General features: G+C 40.0%; 2 pseudogenes; both read right to left on the reverse strand.

Moving 5' to 3' along the window:
• Positions 1–10,745: 10,745 nt before the first annotated feature.
• LOC111823096 lies at positions 10,746–10,890 on the reverse strand (annotated as a pseudogene).
• Positions 10,891–11,411: 521 nt separating this feature from the next.
• Positions 11,412–13,604, reverse strand: LOC102441667 (annotated as a pseudogene).
• Between the last annotated feature and the right edge of the window lie 9,627 nt (positions 13,605–23,231).

Genomic DNA, 23,231 nt, shown 5'->3' on the forward strand with positions numbered 1-23,231 from the left:
TTACAACTACATCGTTACAACCACATTTACACAGCTGTGGCTGAAACACACCCGTGTGATAAACCTCCCAGGAAATACGGACAGGAGGGGATGGGAAAAACATGGCTATAATTTATGCCCTTTAGGAAAAAACAAATGTGCTATATTTACTAAGGAGTCATCACAATTACACATGGTGATATTTAGATTTACTATTATGAAATTTCAGGAGCTCAGCCAGCACAGCTCCAAAGAACCAAGGTAATATCTTTGTGGAGACTTTACCACATTCTCTTCATCTTCAAAGTGTAGACGATTAGAAATAATGACATAGGGCTCCCGAGACAGCACTCTGAGCATTGTATACGATTGATTCATAACAGGGATCATACTGTCCTTATCATCAGCAGAGGCATATGTGCCCATCTTCTCCACTGGATTATGAGACCCTGGAAGTAAAGTGAAGACTCTTCTGTGTGTTCTCCTAATTCTTTCCTATGTGGTTCCCTCAAAAAGGCCTCAAATTAAATAGACCTTCCCATAGTGAATTGACTGTACTAATAATCTCATCAAAACAGGTGTGTCTCACATGTCCAGGAAAAAGCTAAAATTCCAAATTTTGGGAATCTGTTTTAAGTAGATTTAACTGTGACTTATAGGTAAAAAGGAAGATTGTACCTGGAGCTCTATTTAGGAATTTACTCTATAAATTCTCAGCTATTCCTTTTTTCCTCTCACTTCATAAGTCATATTTCTTCTCATTGTTAAGAGCATGGACTACAGAGCCAAACTGTCTCGGCTTAAAGTCCTGGTTCTGACCTGGTCAACTGAACCTTTCCGGGCCTCAGTTTCCTTACCTATAAAGTGTGGGGAATAATTGTACCTACTTCATCTGGTATTATGCAGGCTGAAAGCAGCAATGTGTATCAAATGCTAGCACAGTGAATGTGTTCAAGAAATGCTAGCTATTCTTAGACATACTGTATTATTATCACTGCCCTCTCACCATAAAAATATTTCTAGATTATTTGAGATACGGTCGATTTACTACCTGGATGTGTCTTAGCTTTGCATATATTTTATTATCTCTCAAAGCAGCCTATAAAAATCCCATTTAACCAACATTTGCTATCTAGAAAGTCTTTGGCTTTTAGCTGGAAAAAGTCACTACCTTTCTATAAAATATTACTTAAAATATATCAGGATTTTGGTGGCATAGGTCATGCTGAAAAAATGATGATCTTTAAGACATTGGGAATGAACTCTAAAAGGTGTTTTACAATGCTCAAAGTGAAAATGGCCTATCAGAGTACATAAAAATACTTTGCACGGAAAGGTGGCATTTTTAGAGAGCATGTTATTTACTCTAACTGCCATCCAGGCTCATTTGCTATGGTCAGTGGAGACATTCCGTGACTAGATACATAAATGAAAAGGAAAAAATGAGACATTTCTCACTGAGAAACAGTGTATTGTAGTGGAAGGAGGGTGGCCGGAAAGTCAGAAGATCAGAATTCTCATGTTGATTGCTGTTAAATTATTGTGTGCCCTTGCACAAGGCTCTTCACCTCTACGGCAGTCTGTCCCTTCATCTATAAAAGATGATGATTGAGTGAAACAGTCTGCGAAGCTTTTCTAGTTCTGTGATTCTATAGTTTATACCTATTTGGCATTGGTGGCCTTAGAGATAGCTGGTTTTAATGAAACTAGGAAGGCAGGACTACCTGATCTTTAAGTAGCCGATAATATGCTCTGAGTTTATTTTTATCACTTCTTCCTTCTCTAACTGACTCACTGATGTAAGCAAAAGCCTTCTGCAGACAGTATCATGAATTCAAAATCAAATGAATTAGAATAAATAAGTATAAAATGAGTGAACTCTTTTCCCCTATGACTTAATTCAAATTGATTATTTCAAAGCCCATCTCCTGGTTCTGCATCCTAGCAGATCATATAAAAGAAAGAATTCTGTTTAGCTTCCTGGTGCCACAGGCTTCAATTATTTTCATGTGCAATGTGCATTAGCATTCTGCGATAAACATTTATTCATTCATTTATTCATTATTTACTTAGATCTCTAAGTGGCATTGACATTTGATAAAGTTTCAAGGACCAAAAAGCAAACTTCTCACCCAGTTCAATGAAAGTTGCAAATCACTGGCCCTTCTTGCTTGCATAGTGCCCCTGACTAGTGTAGTTACTACTTTCTGTGAGCCGAAGGGGGAAGAACTCTGGTGACATTTCTCTGGAATCTAAAGATCACCAAAGGGATTACATACTTAGACATTGAAGGGATAGCTCCTTATTTCAGCTCTTTTAAGAAATAATATTGATTGTCTTTCTGATAAGAAAAATATTTTAAATCATACTTATTTTTTCTGATTATAAAAGGAATATCTGACCTTTATAGAAACTTTGAAAAAATATTTATAAGTAATCAGAAGTACCAACATTACCTGTAATCTCATCAATCAGAGATAACCACCATTAATACTGTGATATATTTCCTCCCAATTTACTAGTTTTTTTTATGTGTGTGCATGCACATGAGTCTATTTTTAAAAACAAAATAGGTCTTGGATCAGACACACTGCTTGCACTTTTCATCTAAAAATATACAGATGGTATTTCCTTAAGTATTACAAAGGCATATTTTTGAATCGTGGCAGTGTTCCATTACATGAATTTACCATAATTTACTTAATTAACCTTCCATTGTTAAATACTGAGGTTATTTCTATTTTTGTTCAAAAATAAAACTATGATATACATCATTGCTCATAAATTATAATACACACCTGTGATTATTTTCTTGGAACAATAAAATATCAATGGAATTACCAGGTCAAAGGATATTTCCTTCTGTCCAGCAGTCATGGGGGGTGGTATTTTATTGAATGCTCACCAAGACTTCAAATTATCATTGAAAAAATTATCTATCAATTTGATAACAGAAAAATTATAACTTGTATTTCTATGATGATTAACAGTAATGTTTATCATGTGTGTTTGCTCTTTTTTGTTTGTTTGTTTGCTTTTTGGTAACTGGTTTATCTATGTGGATCCTTTTTACATTCCCAGCAAATCTGCTAAAAGAATCTCAAAGAATCAAAGGGTTGCCACCTTTGCACTAGGGGCGTGGTCATTTCTGGCTCCATGAAAAATTCCAATTTTGAGAAATTCCCATAGCAAACACTTTTTATTTCAGTTTTATTTTTTGGTTTTTATCATTTTATTTTTTTGGTGATTTTTTTCTTTATTTTTATTGTTGACACTATTACAAATGTCTCAATTTCCCCTCCCTTTGCCCACCTCCAAACAGCTCCCACCTCCACCCCTATCACCACACTGTTGACTAGGTCAATGGGTTATGCATATATGTTCTTTGGCTAATCCTTTCATCTTCTTTCATTCAGTCCCACCCCCCACTCCCAACAGCTGTCAGTCTGTTCCATGTATACATATCTCTGTTTCTATTTTGTTTGTCAGTTTATTTTGTTCATTCCACATATAAGTGAGATCATATGGTATTTGTTTTTCTCTGACTGGTTTATTTCAATTAGTATAATAATCTCCAGGTCCATCCATGCAGTCTCAAAAGGTAAGATTTCTTTCTTTTTTTATGGCAGTGTACTATTGGCATTGCATAAATAAACTACAACAGCTTTTTTATCCACTCACCTACTGATGTGCACTTGGGCTGTTTCCAGATCTCAGCTATTATAAATAACACTGCTAGGATCACGGGGGTGCATATATTCTTTCAAATTGGTGTTTCAGGATCTTAGGATATATTCCCAGAAGTGGGATCACTAGGTCAAAAGGCAGTTCCATTTTTAATTTTTTTGAAGACAATCCATACTGCTTTCCACAGTGGCTGTACCTGTCTGCATTCCCACCAGCAATGTACTAGGGTTCCCTTTTCTCCATAACCTCACCAACACTTGTCGTTTGTTGATTGATTAATGGTAGCCATTCTAGCAGGTGTGAAGTGATACCTCATTGTAGTTCAATCATCTCTCTGATGATTAGTGACCTTGAGCATTTTTTCATAAGTCTATTGGCCATCTGTATGTCCTCTTTGAAGAAGTGTCTATTCAGCTCCTTTGTCCATTTTTTATTTGGGTTGTTTATCTTCCTGGTGTTGAGTTGTATCAGTTCTTTTTTAAAAAAATGTATTCTATTTATTTTTTACAGAGAGGAAGGGAGAGGGATAGAGAGTTCGAAACATCGATGAGAGAGAAACATCGATCAGCTGCCTCCTGCACACCTCCCGCTGGGGATGTGCCCGCAACCGAGGTTCATGCCCTTGACCAGAATCGAACCTGGGACCCTTCAGTCTGGAGGCCGATGCTCTATCCACTGAGCCAAACCAGTTAAGGCCAGTTCTTTATATATTTTGGAAATTAAGCCCTTATCTGATGTATAATTGGTGAATATGTTCTCCTATACAGTGGGATCCCTTTTCATTGTGTTGATGCTTTCTTTTGCTGTGAAGAAACTCTTTAGTGTGATGTAGTCCCAGTTGTTTATTTTTTCCTTTATTTCTCCTGCCCTAGGAGACATATCAGCAAAAATGTTTCCCCGAGAGATGTCTGAGATTTTACTGCCTATGTTTCCTTCCAGGATTTTTATGGTTTCGTGACTTACATGTAAGTCTTTTATACATTTTGAGTTTGATCTTGTGTATGGTATAAGTTGGTGGTCTAGTTTCATTTTTTAAATGTACCTGCTCAGTTTTCCCATAACCATTTATTGAAGAGAGAGGACATACCCATTGTATGTTCTTGCCTCTTTGTCAAATATTAATTGACCATATAGGTGTGGTTTGATTTCTGTGCTCTTTTTATCTGCTCTATTGATCTATATGCCTGTTATGCCAGTACCAGGCTGTTTTGATTACAATGGCCTACTAGTACAGTTTGATATTTTGTATTGTGATCCCTCCAACTTTGTTCTTCTTTTTCAAGATTGTTGATGCTATTCAGGGTCTTTTTTGGTTCCTTAAAAATTTTTGGAATATTTGTTCTAGATCTGTGAAATATACCATTGGTATTTTAATAGGAATTGCATTGAATCTATAGATTGCTTTAGGTAGTATGGACATTTTAATGATGTTAATTCTTCCAATCCATGAACATGATATATGCTTCCACTTATTTGTATGTTCCTCAATTTCTTTCTTTAATGTCCTATAGTTATCAGAGTAGAGAGGTCTTTTACCTCCTTGGTTAAATTTATTCCTAGGTACCTTATTTTTGTTGTTGTTGTTGCAATAGTAAATGGGATTGTGATCTTAGTTTCTCCTTCTTGGTTCATTATTGGTTTGTAAAAATACCACTGATTCCTGAATATTAATTTTGTATCTTGCTGAATTTATTAGGTCTAGTAAACCTAATAAATGGTGGAGTTTTGGGGATTTTCTATATACAATATCATGTCATCTGTGAATAATGACAGTTTTACTTCCTCCTTTCCAGTTGGATTGCTGTGGCTAGGATTTCCAGTACTATCTATAATAATCTCTATACATAACTATAATAATCTATCCAGTACTATCTATAATAATCTCTATACATAACTATAATAATCTATATATATAAAATGCCAGTGACCGGAATGCAGGAACAACTGGAATGACACCCACTTGTGGCCAGAGAACAGCCAGATCAGGGGCAGGGCCAGCTGGCCAACTGCATGCGGCCCCTTTCCCAGGCTGGCCCCGGCCCTCATGGGCCCCCACCACCCTGATTGGTTCATGGCCCATCCCCCACATCCAGCAATGCCCCTGATCGCCCCCCTCCACCCCATTCAGGGGCAGGGCTGGCTGGCCAATCTCCCACAGCTCCTCCCCAGGCTGCTGACCCCCGAACAGCCCCCTCTATGCCATTCAGGGATGGGGACATCCAGCCCACCACCCACAGCCCCTCCCCACAGATGGCCCCACCTCCAATAGGCCCCCTGACCCCAATCGGGGGTGGGGCCTGCCAGCCAATTGCCCTTGGACCCTCCCCCCAGCTGGCCTGGCCCTGATCAGGCCCAATCAGGCCCGATCTGGGCGGGCTGGCCTGCCAACCTCCAGCCATCTTCTCCTCCTGACAGGCCTGGCCCCTATCCACCCCAACTGGGGCCAGGCTGGCCGGACCCACCCCTGCACGAATTTTGTGCATGGGGCCTCTAGTATTGAATAAGAGTGGTAAAAGCAGATATCCCTGTCTTGTCCCTATCTCAAGGGAAACACTTTTCATTTTTGCCCATTGAGTATGATGTTGGTAGTGAGTTTGTCATATATGGACTTTATTCCCATTTTGCTGAAAGATTTTATTATATACTAGAGGCCCAGTGCATGAAAATTTGAGCACTTGTGTGTGTGAGGGGGGTCCTTCAGCCAGGCCTGTGCCCTCTGGCAGCCCGGGAGCCCTCAGGGGTGTCCACCTGCCAACTTAGGCCTGCTCCCCAGGGGATTGGGCTTAAGCTGGCAGTCAAACATCCCTCTGGCAGCATGGGAGCCCTCAGGGGATAGCCACCTGCCAGCTTAGGCCCTCTCCTCAGGGGGAGAGGGCCTAAGCTGCAGTTGGACATCCTTAGCACTGCTGAGGAGGCGGGAGAGGCTCCCGCCACTGTGGCTGTACTTGCAGCCATCAGCCCTGCTGTGGCTGAGCAGAGCTCCCCCTGTGGTAGCACACTGACCACCAGGGGGCAGCTCCTGCATGGTCAGTGTGCATCATAGTGACCGGTCGTTCCCAGTCGTTCTGCTGTAAGGGTCAATTTGCATATTACCTTTTTATTATATAGGATATTTGCATGTATATGTACACATATGTATCTACATACATCCATGTAATTATTCAAAGTATGTGTATAGATGCATATATACACATACATATTCATATGTGTATATATTTAAAAGATTTTAGTTTTAGATATATGTATATATATATTTGTATACCCTGTATATACAGGGTACACACACTTTAACAGCTGATAGATCAATTCTGAAAATGAGATATTTTAATAAGCACTGCCTTTAGAATTATTCAGAGCATGTGTAGACATTTTGGGTGGACACCCTCCATACTTAAAACTAAAATTGTTTGTACATGGGGCCTTTTGGGGGAGGTCGCAGGGGGACAGCTCTCTAACCGTCACTGCTTTTCTCTCCGCAATGGGTTAGAGTTTCTGTAATTGCCCCATCCCATCCTTAGGAGGTATCACCTTTCTGGGTGGAGCTGAAGCATGGGGAGTGCTGACTCAGGCTGTGAGAACCAGGCAGTGGCCTCTTGGTGCCTCCCGGGCTGTGAGGAGGGGCCGATGGGTGAGTGAGCCCCTCCCAGCTCCTGAGAGGTGGTGGGCAGGTACCAGTTTAGATAACAGAGGATCTGAGAAAGGATTTGTGATGCTGTACACAACTGCAATCCACCTTCTCCGTGGCCATTTGCTGGGGAAGAGGGTTATTTTTGAGAGTTTCCTGGGAGAGCAGGCAGCTTTCATTTCATGCTGTGGCCTGGTATCAGCCTCCCTTACTCATCACGAGATAATGTCCCCAGTCCACTATAACATGAACTTTTATCTTAGAAAAAGGACAGAGCATAATGCTGGATGTGCCAAGAAGGGGTCATTTCAGAAGGTGGTTTTTCTGCTGCTCAGGGTCCATTTCTCTCTTCCCATTGTCCGTGGAGTTAAGCAAGGACTAACACAACCCAAAGGAGGTGGCCATGAGGGCCAAACAGACTGCAACTCAGGAGAAAAAAAATTCAGAAGCGCATGTCCTATGTCACAGCACCGCCTGTCAGCCATTAAAACCACGTGTAACATGTATGAGAGTCACACTGTGCCAGGCACTGGATCACGTAGCCCTCACCACCAGCCCCGGAGCCCTGCGATGGTTCCATTGCACAGATGAGCAAGCTGAGCTCTCGGAAGGTCCCTGGCTGGGATGCCCCAGCCCGCAGGACAGGGTTAGGAAGCAAACCCCTCCTTTCATTCCTCCTTTCAGAGCCTGAGCTCCTAACTCCTGTCTCATTGGCCACTGTGGGAGGAAGACTTGTAAGATGGGTGCTTAGGCAGACACGGCATTCTCCTGGCTCAGTGGTGGGGAAGGGTTTCTGACTTTTCATGATAATGAAGAGAGTGAAGATGGAAATGCTGGTGGTGCCCACCCACATGTGAAAGCAGCCTTTCTGTCCGGCCTTTCCTTAGGGGTTTGCCAGGGTAGCCCTTCTCTGCTGGGGGGACCATCCGTCTGCCCAGGAGTCAGGCCCATGCTTCGCCATTCCCTTTGGCTGCTGAGCCTGGTTGTGGGAGGGCACCCAGCCTCCCCAACCTCTGGGGTGTCCCCCAAATGCAGCCCAACCCCACCACACCCTCTGCCCCCAGCCTCCGCAGCTTGGCATGGGCGTGGGGGCAGTTACCCTGGGCGCCTCGAAGCTCTGAAACCTGTCATTGGCTGCACCTCTCCCCGACAGTGGGGCCACCATGGCTATACTGCTGGTGCCTGTGTCACCACCTGCCTCGCTGCTGCCCCCGGCCAGCGAGGGCCCTGCGCCCCTGTCGCAGCAGTGGACAGCTGGCATGGGCTGCTGATGGTGCTCATCATGCTGCTCATCCACTTGCCTAGTCACAAGCTTCCTGGCCCGGCCCGCCATTTTTGTGGTGTCAATTTGCATATTTCCTCCTTATTGGCTGTGGGCTCTGCCATCTTTGTCGTGGAGTTATGGTTAATTTAAATATTACTCTTTTATTAGATAGGATGGTCAGAGAAGATGCTTGATATAATTTCAATCTTTTTAAATTTATTGAGACTTGTTTTGCATCCTAACATGTGATCTATTCTAGAAAATGTTCCACGTGCACTTGAAAAGAATGTATATTCTGCTGCTTTGGGGTGAAAATCTCTGAAGATATTAATTAAATCCATCTGAGCTAGTGTGTTGTTTAAGGCCACCATTCCCTTGCTGATATTCTGTCTGAAATATCTATCCATTGATGTCCACTATCTACGCACTAAGATATAATATGACTGTATCACTGTCAATATCTCTCTTTATGTCCATCAAAATTTGTTTTACATATTTAGGTGCTCCTATGTTGGGTGCATAAATGTTTACAAGAGCTATATCATCTTGTTGGATTGCTCCTTCTATCATTATATAGTGTAAAGAGCACCTGGGAAGGCACATGGGCATTTCTTTAATTATTGTCAGCTGAATCCAGTGGTGTTTGGCAAAGCCATGTCCTGGAAACACACTTTGCCAAAAGGCAGGAGTGTTGTCAGCTTGACCTTCAGCCCAGGTGCCAGGGTTTGGGTTTTGTTATTTAAATCCAGCCAGGCACCAGGAATGAATACGACTCGGGCCCATCCAAGAATGCACATAATCTCTTTTATCTTGACTTTTAGTAAAACTTCCTGTTTTTTTGCTGTATAAAATAAACACGCTGTATCTGCTCTGGGTCTCTGTCCCTGTCCCGGTCAGAGGACAGTGGTCCCACCCAGCCTCAGCTTTTTCCTTCCACCTCTGTGTCTGTTTCTTTCTTTCATTTTCTCAATCCCCAGCCACCCCTACTCAGGAACCAAAACACTCTCTAGCCGTGCTGGACTCGGAGAAGAGAGACATATTTACAATATAGTGTCCTTCTTTGTCTCTTAATATAGCCTTTGTTTTGAACTCTATTTTATCAGATATAAGTATTGCTACCCCAGCTTTTTGTTCCTTTCCATTTGCATGAAATATCTTTTTCCATCCTTCTACTTTTAGTCTGTGTGTATCTTTTGTTCTGCTGTGGGTCTCTTATATATAGCATATATATGGGTCTTTTTTTCTTATCCATTCAGCTTTCCTCTGTTCAGATCTTTTGATTGGAGCATTTAATCTGTTTACATTTCAAGTGATTATTGATAGGTCATATTTATTGCCATTTTATTCTTTTAATTCTGTTCCATTTTTTGGTCTTCTTCTTCTTCTTCAAGCAGACCCTTGAATGTTTTTTGTAATACTGGTTTGGTGATAACAAGCTCCTCTAGCTTTTTCTTGTCTGGGAAGCTCTTTATTTTCCCTTCAATTTTTAATGATAGCATTGCTGAATAAAGTGGTCTTGGATGTAGGTCCTTGCTTCTTATCACTTTGAAGATTTCATGCCAATTCCTTCTGGCCTGAAATGTTGCTGTTGAGAGATCAGCTAATAGTCTTATGCAAGTTCCCTTGGAGATAATTAATTGCTTTTCTCTTGCTTTTAAGATTCTCTCTATTTTTAACCTTTGCCATTTTAATTATAATGTGTCTTGGCACGGGTCTCTTTGGGTTCATCTTGTTTGGCACTCTGCACTTCCTGGACTTGTGTGTCTTTTTCCTTTACCAGGTTAGGGAAGTTTTCAGTCATTATCTCTTCAACTACATTCTCAATCCCTTGCTCTCTCTCTTCTCCTTCTGGTACCCCTATGATGCTTATGTTTTTATGCTTCATGTTGTCCCTATGGCAAACTCTTATATCACCAGCCTTGTAAAGGTAGAACATTAAGAAATATATACCACAAATAGGAAGCTGATGGATATTGCTTTAAACTGAATGTTTGTTTCCTCCCAAAATACAAATGTTGATATCTAATATCCAATGTGATGGTACTTGGAGGTGGGGCCTCATAATCAGGATTAGTACCCTTATAAAAGAGACACCCCCAATTCCCTTGCCCCTTTCACCATGTGAGCCTATAGAAACAAGACCACCATCTATGAACCAAGAAGTGGGTCAACATGTTGACTTTTTTTTAATAATGTGCCTCGGGCATGAAACAGCTCTGGCTACCAACAGAGGCATAAAGCTAGGATGAATAAAGGACTGCATGTCTGTTTTGCCCCTGATTGATATAAGAGCAACACCACCAATCAGGTGTCTCCTTGCTCATTGCCAGGGGGTGAACACATTGACTTACTAATTTTCATTTTATTTATGCCACAAAATTCCATAATTCCATGATAATAATGAACTAAGTTTGTTAAAGTATAATTACTCAATAAAGAAGGGAAGCAGATCAGGATAATTCCCTAGATTTATTTTTCATTTTAAATTGTCAAGTAATTGTCAGTATTGTTTTTGCTCTTTCTTTCTCTTTCTTTCTTTCTTTCTTTCTTTCTTTCTTTCTTCTTTCTTTCTCTTTCTTTCTTTCTCTCTTTCTTCTTTTAACATTTGTATTGTTGTTTTGTCAGAATTCCCAGAACTAGGGTCTCTATTGGGCAAGTAGAAAAATAGAAAATTTTACTATTTCAAAAGAGCAACTCTGACAAACAAGTATACACTCAGAAAGGGGCTCCTTGGACTTGAGCAAATACAGAGTATAGCTTGGGCGGTATAGCCTGCAACAACAGAAACTTGTTACCCCACATTTGAGATCCATGTTTGCCTCCAGAGCTGGACCTGAAGCAAAGGCCTTTCCTGCCCTACAGGCTGGCCCAGTCCTGGAACTGAGAGCAGTAGCTTGCTATCTTCCACACCTTGTTGCTGGACCAGGCCTGGGCAGCCAGGAGGAAGTTATGGTTGAAGTCCCATTGTTTGTTGCCTTCAAACTCCACTGTTCCAAGATCACAATAAGGACTGTGGTCTGGCTTGTGTGGCTTCATCATATACAGGCTGGCAGTCTACCACTTGATTTGGAACTCACTAGATGCCAACATTAAAAAAAACTCATTCAAGGATTCTTGTCCTAAAACAGCGCTTCTGTTCCACACTATGATGTTGGGCCCATGTGTACAAGTGGGACCGCAGATACCTCTACTTGTTGGTATAGTAGATGCTGATGAGCTCCTCAGCAGCCCTGCAGGAGTCATCCGTATAGGTTTGAAATTCACAGATGCCATCTCCATCTCTGCTGAAAGAGGTTCCTCCTGCACCTGAGGGAGCTGGGGCTGGTCGGGTAATGTCGAGGTTCACTGTGGGCGGGGACCACAGTCAGCCTGAGTCAGGGACCACAGCTCTTGTCAGCTTGGGTCGTGGCAGCCCCCTTGGTTTATTTCTTTAACTTAAACAATTTCCAAATGTTTTCTTTCATTTTTAGCCTCACTTATTTATCACATATTTTCTATTGGCACTATCCTTGTTTAAATGTTAAACTCCCTAAACATAATCACCATTATTTTCTGTCTTTTTAATATTTTTATTATGCTTATCACAATATTTTATTTCTTTCACTTTTATGCCTTATTTTATAATTATTTATTTTTGACTATACTACAATCAGAACTAGAAAGACACCATTCTCCTCTAGTCTACAAATCCCTAACAGGAAAAGAAAATCCTATAAGTTTGGGTCTCAGTCTTCCCAAACTTTCCTTTAAAGAGTAATTCATATTCTGCATAATTGGATAATTAATTCCATAGGAAAATATCTTTTCTCTCTGTAGTCTGTATATTTTGGGGATGCTATGTGTCATCATTTCCAAGTTCCATGATCCATTTTGATTACTATTATGATCAGAAGTCCTTGCCTTTCCTATTTTTAGGCATCCCTTTCCTCTGTTCAGATCACATATGCACTTTGCTATCTCAGTGTGCTTTCTTCTTTCTGATGTTCTGAGACCTGCTGCTTTCACTGGTAGCTACTAGGCAAGAGAGGGAGGAATGAACTGGAGATCAGGTGACTGGACTGATGAAAGAGGAGCCACAGGTTTAGGGCGTATTATGTTTTTAAAATTTCATTTTAGATAATTGCTAATATAGTTTAAATCCTTGACCCTTAATGAAATTGTTGGCTTTTAATTTTCAATTTGAGCTCATGTGTATGCATTTGTAATATTGTGTTTTGAATGAAGCTATTGCTGAATTTGTGGGTCCAGGTACTTGATATCTACATAATAAAGGATGATTATACTCACCTGTAAGAGAATATGGCTTAGCAATAAACATCAGTGCCATAACAGGCAAGCAGCAGCATGTGAATTGGCTATTTTCAGAACCAACTCTGAATCAGTCATCAATGTCATTTATTATATAGTGGATAAAAACAATTGAATTAATTAAGCAAACAGGAATTTTGTTTGTGTGGCTAACATTAAGGAGTAGCATGCCAACTTATTGAATGTACTTACTTGACAGCCATCTGTTTATCCTTTGATGCATTTCATCTTCAAGGAATATTTGTACTAATTAAATAATTTACGTTACCAATAAAAGTTCCACCGGTATACCTCCACATGCTCTTTAGACCTGTGTGTAATGTTTTAAAGTCTATTTAAATTACTCAGATTGGATTAATTTTAACTCCCCCTGCTTTTTGTTCCAGCAAATGACCTTTTTATGAACCATTTACTGTTTGATCTCAAGTTTCCTTCTCTCGGATGATAACAAGGATAATATCAATGTAACCCCAGAAACACCTGGATATTTACCACCTGTTTGGTTCTTTTTCATTTGGTTTCAAATCAAGTCTTGGCACAAGATATTGTGAGGCTGTGTCTATCACAGAACAGATCCTGACAAGCAGTCTGTGAAAAATAGCAGCTGGCTAACTGAAAAGGGAGCTCTGTCTCATTGCCAATTGCTACACCCGTCAGATCAGCAAGTATTCAGTAAGTGCCTACTCAAGGCTTGGAATCTGATACATGTAAAATGTGATACTTGGGCTTACCATTGGCCATGTCTATGGATCGTTGCCTATCATCCCAGCCTCTGGAGGTGACCTCAGGTGACCAATGTCAGAACATGAGCTGTTCTTTTTTCCAGTTCTCACACTCATTGTGTAAGTCATTATCAATGAGCTTTATTCTTCTACCTGTGGATGACATTCTAAAATCTTATAAACCTGATCCATGTGAATTCATGTGTGATTTGAATGACAAGAAATACCTCTTTTTATAGTTTTAAAGACAAGGCTGGTTCCTTTCCTCCTTGGGTCTCTGCTAGGGGGTTATGGGCAGTGGACCCTAACCCTTCTCATTGCTTCTGCAGCTTCTCCTTGCTTTTGAAAGTAGGACCTGTGAGTGGGGTAGTCGGGGCTTTCTCAGTGAAAGGAGAATCTTTGCAGTGCAATTTCTGACATTGGCTTGATTAGGGGAGGACTAGTTTTGTGACCTTGAGTTACTTCACTAGGTTATTGTCTATATTCCTCTCTATCAAGTTGTCCTTAAAGTAATGTTACTTGCTCCTTCCTTTTGTCTTTATTTATTTTTTAATTGATTTTTTTCATTTGTAGAGAAAGAAGAAGAGGGAGAAAGAGAGAGAAACACTGATGTGAGAGTGAAACATTAATCAGTTGCCTTCCCACTGGGGTTTGAACCCAAAACCTGGGTATGTGTCCTGACTGGGAATTGAACCTACGACCTTTTGGTGTATGGGATGACACTCCAACCAACTGAACCACACCGGTGGCCAGGGCAGCTTTATTGATTTCTGAAACCTCCCTGGGAATACCTGCAGGTCTTCCTAAGTCAAACAAAACTCACTGATCCAAAATGACACCAAGTCATGTAGCACAGATTTTTGCTCTTCTGTGAAACAGTAACACTATCTGGAACAAAAGGCTGTAGAATATTAAAATGGCAAATTATTGGAGCAGGAGGAGCCTTATTTCAGATATTGATCACTGTAAGTCCGCTGTCTGGGCTGCCACCCACACGGGCCTCTGCCTGCACTGGACCATCACATTCCACAAGAGTGTTATAGCAAAGGGATGTTCACATGAACTTTTCTCATTGTTTTGAGGAACACAGACCATTCATTGATACCTCCTGTGCTCTAAAGAAACAAGGGAAATGTATTGAGAGGGGAACGTCTCTGAAACACTCCCTGATCCTACATGCACAAGTAAAAACTAAATAAAATAGAGACGTCTGTCTCCACTGCAGAGTTTCTTATGCACCTATCTGGTACAGGGCTCAGGTAACTTCATTGTATGAACTTCCCAGTGGCATTGAAGCAGGCAGTCTATAAACCTGTCTTTGAGCAACACCTTAAAACTTAAATGTTTATTTGTGGCATTCCAGAATCATACCTGGCATTTTAAGAAGAGAGAAATATCTACTTAAATTATACCAAGGCAGAGGTCTCACAGATTCAAGGTAACAGAAACAAGGGAGAGATATATTCACTTGCTCCAATTCCAATTCACAAAAACATTTTTTTCCAGCCCACATTTTTACTCCTAATTAATTACCACTTTATCCCTGGGAGACTTGAGGCAATGGACTTGGCCCCCTTGCCAGTCACCTGACATCAACAGATTCTCATTCTGGCAGAGAAGCAGAGGCTATTTGCAAAGTTAACTGAAATAACTCTGAAAATGTTACCCTGCCTCTCTCCAAGGAAAAGAGTTCTGAACTTGACCTGAAAAGCTCCAAGACAGATATATTCCGAGAACCGTTGTCCCTGTTTCTTCTCTGTGTTTTGTTTTATGCAACTCTGGCTACATATTAGAATCACCTGGCAAGTTTTTGGAAAAGACTAGTTCAGTGGTTCTCAACCTGTGGGTAGCGACCCCTTTGGTGGTCGAACGACCATTTCACAGGGGTCGCCTAAGACCATCCTGCATATCAGATATTTACATTACGATTCATAACAGTAGCAACATTACAGTTATGAAGTAGCAATGAAAATAATTTTATAGTTGGGTCACAACATGAGGAACTGTATTTAAAGGGCCAGAAGTTTGAGAACCACTGGACTAGTTTCTTGGGTCTACCTGGGGACTCTTAACTAGGCTGCTAAAGGAATGATTTCAGAGCCACTATTAAAAGCTGAACTGCCCACTAGGCAGAAAGGGCCTTCTGTGTAGAACAACCATATTGGCAATGTCATAGATATGATACCGTTGTAATTAGCTAGTTATTAATGATAGGAAAGGAGCAAAAGGGAGGCCAGACATTAGCACGGCCATGTGCACAGCTTCACCAGGAAGCTGCAACTTTGCGCTGGCCTGTTCCCTGCAGATGACTGAGGGCAGGGGCTGGACAAAGGGGAAGATGGGCACATGCACAGTGAAGCTGGTGGTGTCGTAGGGAAGATGCCTGTCAGTCAAACCTGGGACCAGAGATCATTGGCCAGGGTGGGTGGGGCCACTGCCATCCTGCAAAAATTTGGAAATACATAAGCCCCTAAACAAAGGAGTTCACTCTCTTAGTTCTGGCTCTCCGGTTCCTTTGGCTTTGTTCCAGCCTCTGTTCCCTCCATAACCATGTGGCTATGCAGACCCCACATGCAATGGACTGATGGACTGACTGCAACTGGGACCACAAATTAAGCCGGCCCGATGCTGGACCGGACACTGCTCCACCATGGAGTGAAAGCTGGACCCTGGCTCTAATTCTAGCTCTGCTGGAGCTCAGCTACACTTCTCCTTGGCGGGAAAGGGGGAAATGGGAACTTGGAAACTTGGGGGTTTGAGTCCATAGAAATAAAATTTTCTAAAGTACCTCATCCTCCCACGAGGGCCTCTGGAAATTCTTATTCTAGTGGCATCCTAGGAACCCCACTTCTACCGCTATCAGAAGCATCATTTACTTAACAAATAGTAACTGGATATCTACTCCATGCAGGGCTGTATGCTGGGAGCTGGAGAAAAATGTGGACAAATGAGACATGGAGCCTCCCCTGGACTCTAAGTGTCCAGGGGTCATGAAAGAGCATCTCAGGTCTGGATGACGGCATTCACCTCTAACTGGTCTCTCTGTTGTGCCCTCGGGGCTATTCTCAACATAGCAGCAACATAAACTTGTTAAAACCGAGATCAGATAATGGCACCTCATCTCCCTGTTCTTCCATTTGTTTCCCAAGGCCCAGCCCAGCTCAGCCCCTTTCTCCTCCTCAAACCCAGCAGGCACCCTCTTGCCTTCATCCTTCCTAATTTTTCCCTCTGCAGGACTCCCCTTGTCCCCACCTTGTCAGCTTCAGGTCTTTGCTCAAATTTAACCTTATCAGGAGGCTTCACTGACCACACAATATAAAAGAGCAAATGCCTCCCTCCCTTGTCAGCCTCTCTCTTCCTTTGACCTGTTTTGTTTGGCCTCATAGCACTTTTCCTCATGTGATTTATTATACCTTTCTTTTTTGACTTTTGTCTTTCTCTTTTTACTAGAGCATGTATTTCAAGCAGGCCAGGACTCTGCATTGATATAATCCAAACCAGACTTATAGCTGCCTGCCACCTGCTGACATTGCTAAATGTCCAGCAGTGGAAGGCCCTAGTTGGCGTGCTATACATACTATGGAATGAACACTTGAGAATCATACACTAGGGCAGGACATGGTACTAGGAGGGAGCCAGGGGAAGAGGGCTGCAGTTGCCTTGTGGTGGAACTTACTTTTTTGTCTGAGAGGATCAGATCCGTGATTTAGAAAGATCTCTTGGTCAGAGTGAAACATGGGTACAATTATTTTCTTAATTTATAGGTGAAGACGCTGAGACACAGAGAGGTTAAGCAATTTACCCAAGTTCATAAGGCTAATAAGTGAATTAGTAAGATTCAGACTCAGGAAGTTTGCCTCTAGAGTATCTGCCTTAAGCACCAGGAAGCCTGAATTAATATAGTTTCTGTTCTCTTAGACATGCAAACTGTTGTGGTAGAAGGGAGTTTGACTTCTAAGAGTTCTGATCATTGCAGGTGGTAAGCTTAGCTGAGACTGTCCACCCCTCGTACCACCTTCTCTGTCACAATACTCCAACCTCAGCTTTGGCAACGGGGCCTATATTTTATACTATGTACTTTTAACCAGTTGGACCAGAGATGGGTTTCTTACCTCAAAAATGCCAGTCAGTATGGATAGCCAGTGACCATCTGATTATCTCTATATATCAACAATTTGAACTAAGAGACCAGAGCTGTAGTCATAAATTAAAGACAACCATAGTAGTAAAACGGAATCATTGTAAGAGCTGGCAGAAGCCAGTGTGCAGAGATGAAGTTATAGCAGAGCTGCAGGGAACAAGGAAGAGGTGAGACCACACTGCCAGAAACACCCCCTTAACCCACCCCCTCACACACACACATAGAGCAGGGGAAGGGAGGGAGAGGAGAAAGAGAGGAAAGGAGAGAAAGAGAGAGAAGGAGAGAGAGAGAGAGAGAGAGAGAGAGAGAATTGATTCCTGAGTTCCCAGATTTTAAGTACAGTTTTCATGAAACCCAACTTCATTTCATTTCTTTGAGACTTTCCTTTATTTACTTTAATAGCCATTCCTCTTCTTACTGTAGTTTATTCTATCCTTTTTTGGTTGTTTTATTTATTTTTGTTTGTTTTGTTTTCCAACCATGAACTCTTATAGAAAACCATATTTCAGTACCAAACATTCTGAATAAAGTCCAATATGAAAAGTAATATATCCACCAGTTTTTAGGTGGACTCTTTCAATTAGGAATTTTGTGCCAGTGGCTTTAGCAGAGCCATTGCCAGCTGATATTAGTAACTAGGGCATTTGAGCAAGTAAACATGTTTTGTCACCTGCCAACAGGCAGGACTAGTCAAATTGATTTCCAGGGAATTCTGGCACTTTGAAGTAATTAGTATTTGTACAGATCCAAAGCATTTATTGAAGGAAATGTAATGTCCAATCTCTGGAAAAATAAAAAAAAATATATTTGGTTTCCTTGAATATGACAAATAACTATTTTCTTAATAAGCGGATGTCACCCTGACATCTATATGGATGAAGAATTACCCCCCTTAGCCTCTTAGATATATATTATTTGCTTTTTATGCTACTATAACTATGATTTACCATAGAAATACTTCTTATATAATAATTTGTTATTCAAATTAATATAGTTGATATATAGCATGATAAACTAGTTTACTTATGACATATTTATAAGTATGTAAATATATACAGATATACTTACCTTTTCTTTTAATGAATATTTATTGAGGATGTACTAAGTATGTGATGACACTAGGTGTTGGTTGGGGAAAAGGGACACAGGGCATCATTTCTATTCTTGATGTTCTATTAATGACACATTGTTGATTTTATAAAATGTTCTGCTGAAGCATAGGTCTATTATGCCATTCATCACAGGCTGGTTGGAAGCTTAAGGCTGCTTTTAAGTCTAGAGATGCATACTCTGTTAGGGGAAGTTGATTTGAATGAAAATGCTCCTATGCTCTATTCAATGATAGTAATCTTCTATGCTTAGCTCAAAAAATTGTTTGATGAATAAATGAGTGAAGGGATAAAAAAAGAACTGGTAAGATTATAAATAGAAAAAATTTACATGTGAAATTGGGTACACTGAATGAAGCAACTAGTCTTGGTGTGACTAAATTAAATAATAGGTTGTTCTGGTGCTTACTTATAGCATAAATTTTTGAGTCTCTTGGTTTTCCTCAGTCTTTCTCCTGACCTGTGTGCTCTTACAGCTATTATAGTAAAATATACTCAGTTGGTACCACTGCTCTTACCCCCTTGAATAATCCAAGAAAATAAATTAATAAAGAAGCCATGCTTCCCTTCAATATGTTTTGACAACTTCTGTCTTCCTCCCTGTAAGGGTTAACACTAGGGAGAGAGTCACAGAGCTGCCTTTTCTCTAGTTCCATCCATTTTCTGCTATGAGCCATGTTAAATCTGTTACAGTTGAAAGAGTAATATCCTGCAAGTAACCCCACCTGAGAAAAGTGCTCCTATTGCAAATCTTAATGATATTTTCTGTAAAATAAATTTCAAACAATCAGGCTGTTACATATGGTACCACCTGATCTGCAAGTGGTAACTGAAGGAGGTGAGCTAGATCTATTTGATGCTTATAAGATTTGATATTACTGGCCAACATTTTGATTTCAATAAATCCAAGGTTGTTGAGTTTTTAGATTTGATGTTGATGCTGTACCATTAGTACATTTTATCTTAAAAATAAATCCTAAATTTTACTTTTAAAATGGCACATTAAGCATGGTGTTACCAGCCTCTTCTAAGTCATTATTAAAATCACAGAGATTTGAATGTGAAAACAAATTTCATCTTTGACAAATCTAGGAGAGAGCTGTCACTCCCAAACATGATGCATAGGGTAGTCTTTATAAGGTGAAGTGAAATTTGGATATGGGGGACCTCAAGACAGGTCCTGCAGCTGTGTCTTTTGGGCAAAGAGGGCAAGAGCTCCAATATGTCAGCACATCTGGTGAGACAAGACCACAGCCCACTGTTTGAAATGATGGGAACAGGATGCAAGTGCTGGGGGCTTATCTGGATTGGGTTTGGCACCAAGGAGAAGCAAAGGAATTGGTTCTGGACACTGGTTAAGGTGATAAGGACAGATATTGATTAGTAATAACAATTGAAACAGGGAAAAGAGCCAGTATGAACTGAATGCAACTTTGATTACAGAAGAGACCAGGAATTTTTCAGGAAGGTTGTGGGAGTGAAGAGGGTGCAAACAAGGGCTCAGTAAAGTCAGAAAAGTAAAAAATTACAGAAAATGTAACTGAACAATGGGTTCAGCTGCCTACCACAACAAAAGCAAAACTCATGAGACAGGTGCTTGTATAAAAGAAAAGAGGTTTATTCAGGTGCTGTGACCTGGGATAATGGTGGACTCCCATCTCAAAGACCATCTCTCCCTTCTGCTCAAGCCCCAGGTTCTTACAAGGATAGGGAGGGTTTTTTTTTTTAAATCCAATTATCTTGCTAGTTTGGGGAGTGCTTCAGTCCTATCCATTCATCTTTTTAACTTTTGGCATGTTCCATGTAAGAACTTTCCCCTGTGCCATCTTGACCAATGGGGGAGACTCCAGGTGCTCCTTGACTATCTACAGTGAGAAAAGCACATATTAAGATACACTTGTCAAATGAATTAGGGGAATAAATTCTTCTCACAAGGAATCTTCCACTTAATTTAGAACAAGTTTTGGGAGATAAGGTTAGTTTGTTGCCTCTCTCTACCTTTGTTTTCACTGATGAATTTCTGCTTTTTTTTCTTATTGTTTTCTTCCTTATAATTCAGGTTTATAATGTTCTGACCCTAGTTTATGAGTTGACTGTTTAGCTAACTTATTTCCAAAGTTTCTTCTATTTTTTTTTAAAAGAAAATGCATTTAAGACTATAAATTTACCTTTACATACTGCTTTAGGTGGATCTCACTTTTTTTTTTATGTAATGCTTTTGTGGTGGTTCAATTCTAAATATATTTTGTTTCACTTTAAACTGAAGTTACTTAGGACTATGTTTTTGGGTTTCTAAACCTATATATTTTTAAAAATACTTCATATTGTGGTCAGAAAATATATTTGTGTAACTACAATTTTCTGAAATATATTAAAACTGTAACATGGTCCAATTTTATAAACACTGTATACTCAAAACCTATAAACATTGTCTATTTAGAAGGTATAGATTTATCTTATCTAGAGTCAGAGGATTAGGTAGTCTTGCTGATTTGCTGTTTAAACCTCCTAAAAGCCTTATTAGAGATTTTGTGCTTTTTGTCAGTTTCTGATAGAAACATGTTAATATTTCACACTATTGTTATAGTTTTGTTAGTTTTCTCCTAATGATATTTTCAAGGTTTGTTGTATATATTTTAAAGCTAAGTGGTTAAGGAGTTGAGTTCATGATTATGATATCTTTTTGGTGGATTTTCCTTTCTTTTTTATATAGTACTAGTGGCCCGGTGCACAAAATTCATGTACATTAAAAGGGAATTAATTAGAGGAAATATTTTAATATTGCTATTTGCCCTTTCTCTATAATAGAAGTGTCAGAGATGAAAGGAAATTAGTAAAATGTATATGAAAATAATATATAGCCCTAACTGGTTTGGCTCAGTGGATAGAGCATCAGCCTGCAGACTGAAGGGTCCCAGGTTCGATTCCAGTCAAGGGCATGTACCTTGGTTGCAAGCATATCCCCAGTAGGGGGTGTGCAAGAGGCAGCTGATCGATGTTTCTCTCTCATCGATGTTTCTAACTCTCTATCTCTCTCCCTTCCTCTCTGTAATAAATCAATAAAATGTATTTAAAAAATAATAATAATGTATAAATTTATTAATAAATAAACAGTAACAAAATGATATAACAACAACAGAGGCATGATATAAAAACAACAAAAACATGATACAAAAACAACAGTGATGCAAACAATGACTGATAAAGTGAATAAAATTATTTTAATATCTCCCTGTACACCACATTAAGAGTGAAAACACTTTCAGAGTGCTTAACTAATTTCCCTTGTGATGAAGTATTTACAACTTTAACTTTAACATCACATGCTCTTCGAACTGGAGGGAAAGCAACATATAACTGACCATGTGTGAAAACGGGTTCAGGTAGGAATATTCCTACTCTGTCTAGAGTTTGTCCTTGTGATTTATTAATAGTCATCGCAAATGCTGGCATCATGGGAAACTGTCGTCGAATTAATTTAAATGGGAGGCCAGTGTCAGATGGGGACAAATCAATTCTTGGAATCAGAACAACCTCTCCCTCTGCAGATCCTGTTAATACTTCAGCTTCAGTAATGTTAGGTCATAATCTTTTTATAATAAATCTAGTACCATTACCAAGACCCCATTTACTATTAAGATTTCTCAGTAGCATAATGATTGCAACCACTTTCAATTTTAATTTATGACACGGCATTCCCGAAAGAGTAATACTATTAAGAAATTTGATGGGAAAATTTTCCTTTTCAGCATCATCTGTTGAATCAATGGAATCATCACTCAAATATGTGTGAAAATCTCCGAGCATATCCAAAATTTCTTCATTTAATTTTTGAACGTGCTCATTTTTTGGACAAAGAATTGCACGTTCAGATATACTTTTAATATTATCTATAGATATACTATTTCCAAAGGTAGCTTCAATAATAGATCCATTACAAATCATTTCACAGGGGATTTCAATCCATTCCTAAATGAAAACTGCTATCAAGTTTGCCATCTCCAAGTTTTACCAGACATTCACTATAAGCAGAATCCTCTGATCTCATATTTGTTTTAAGAGACAACTTTCTGAAACATCCCCAAACACTACAGTACTTTAAATTCTTTTGAACTATGGCCGATCGTATAGCATGTGGTACAATACTGAGACATTTCCTCCGAGAAGGAGAACTTTCCCACCAAATGCAACATTCAAATTCATAATTTCTCTTAGTAATCTGTCTATGGCCTTTATAGCATGACTGGATGCCATGGTGCATTCATCAAGAATAAGAAGTTTGCCCTTTTTAATAGTTTTAGCAACTTCACTCTTTATATTGAGCCTAGAAATTGAAGTTTCATTTAATGGAATTGGTAATTTATATTGGGAATGATAAGTTCTTCCACCAAGAAGT

This window comes from Myotis lucifugus, unplaced genomic scaffold (genome assembly GCF_000147115.1).
Source record: "Myotis lucifugus unplaced genomic scaffold, Myoluc2.0 scaffold_390, whole genome shotgun sequence".
Classification (NCBI taxonomy): domain Eukaryota; kingdom Metazoa; phylum Chordata; class Mammalia; order Chiroptera; family Vespertilionidae; genus Myotis; species Myotis lucifugus.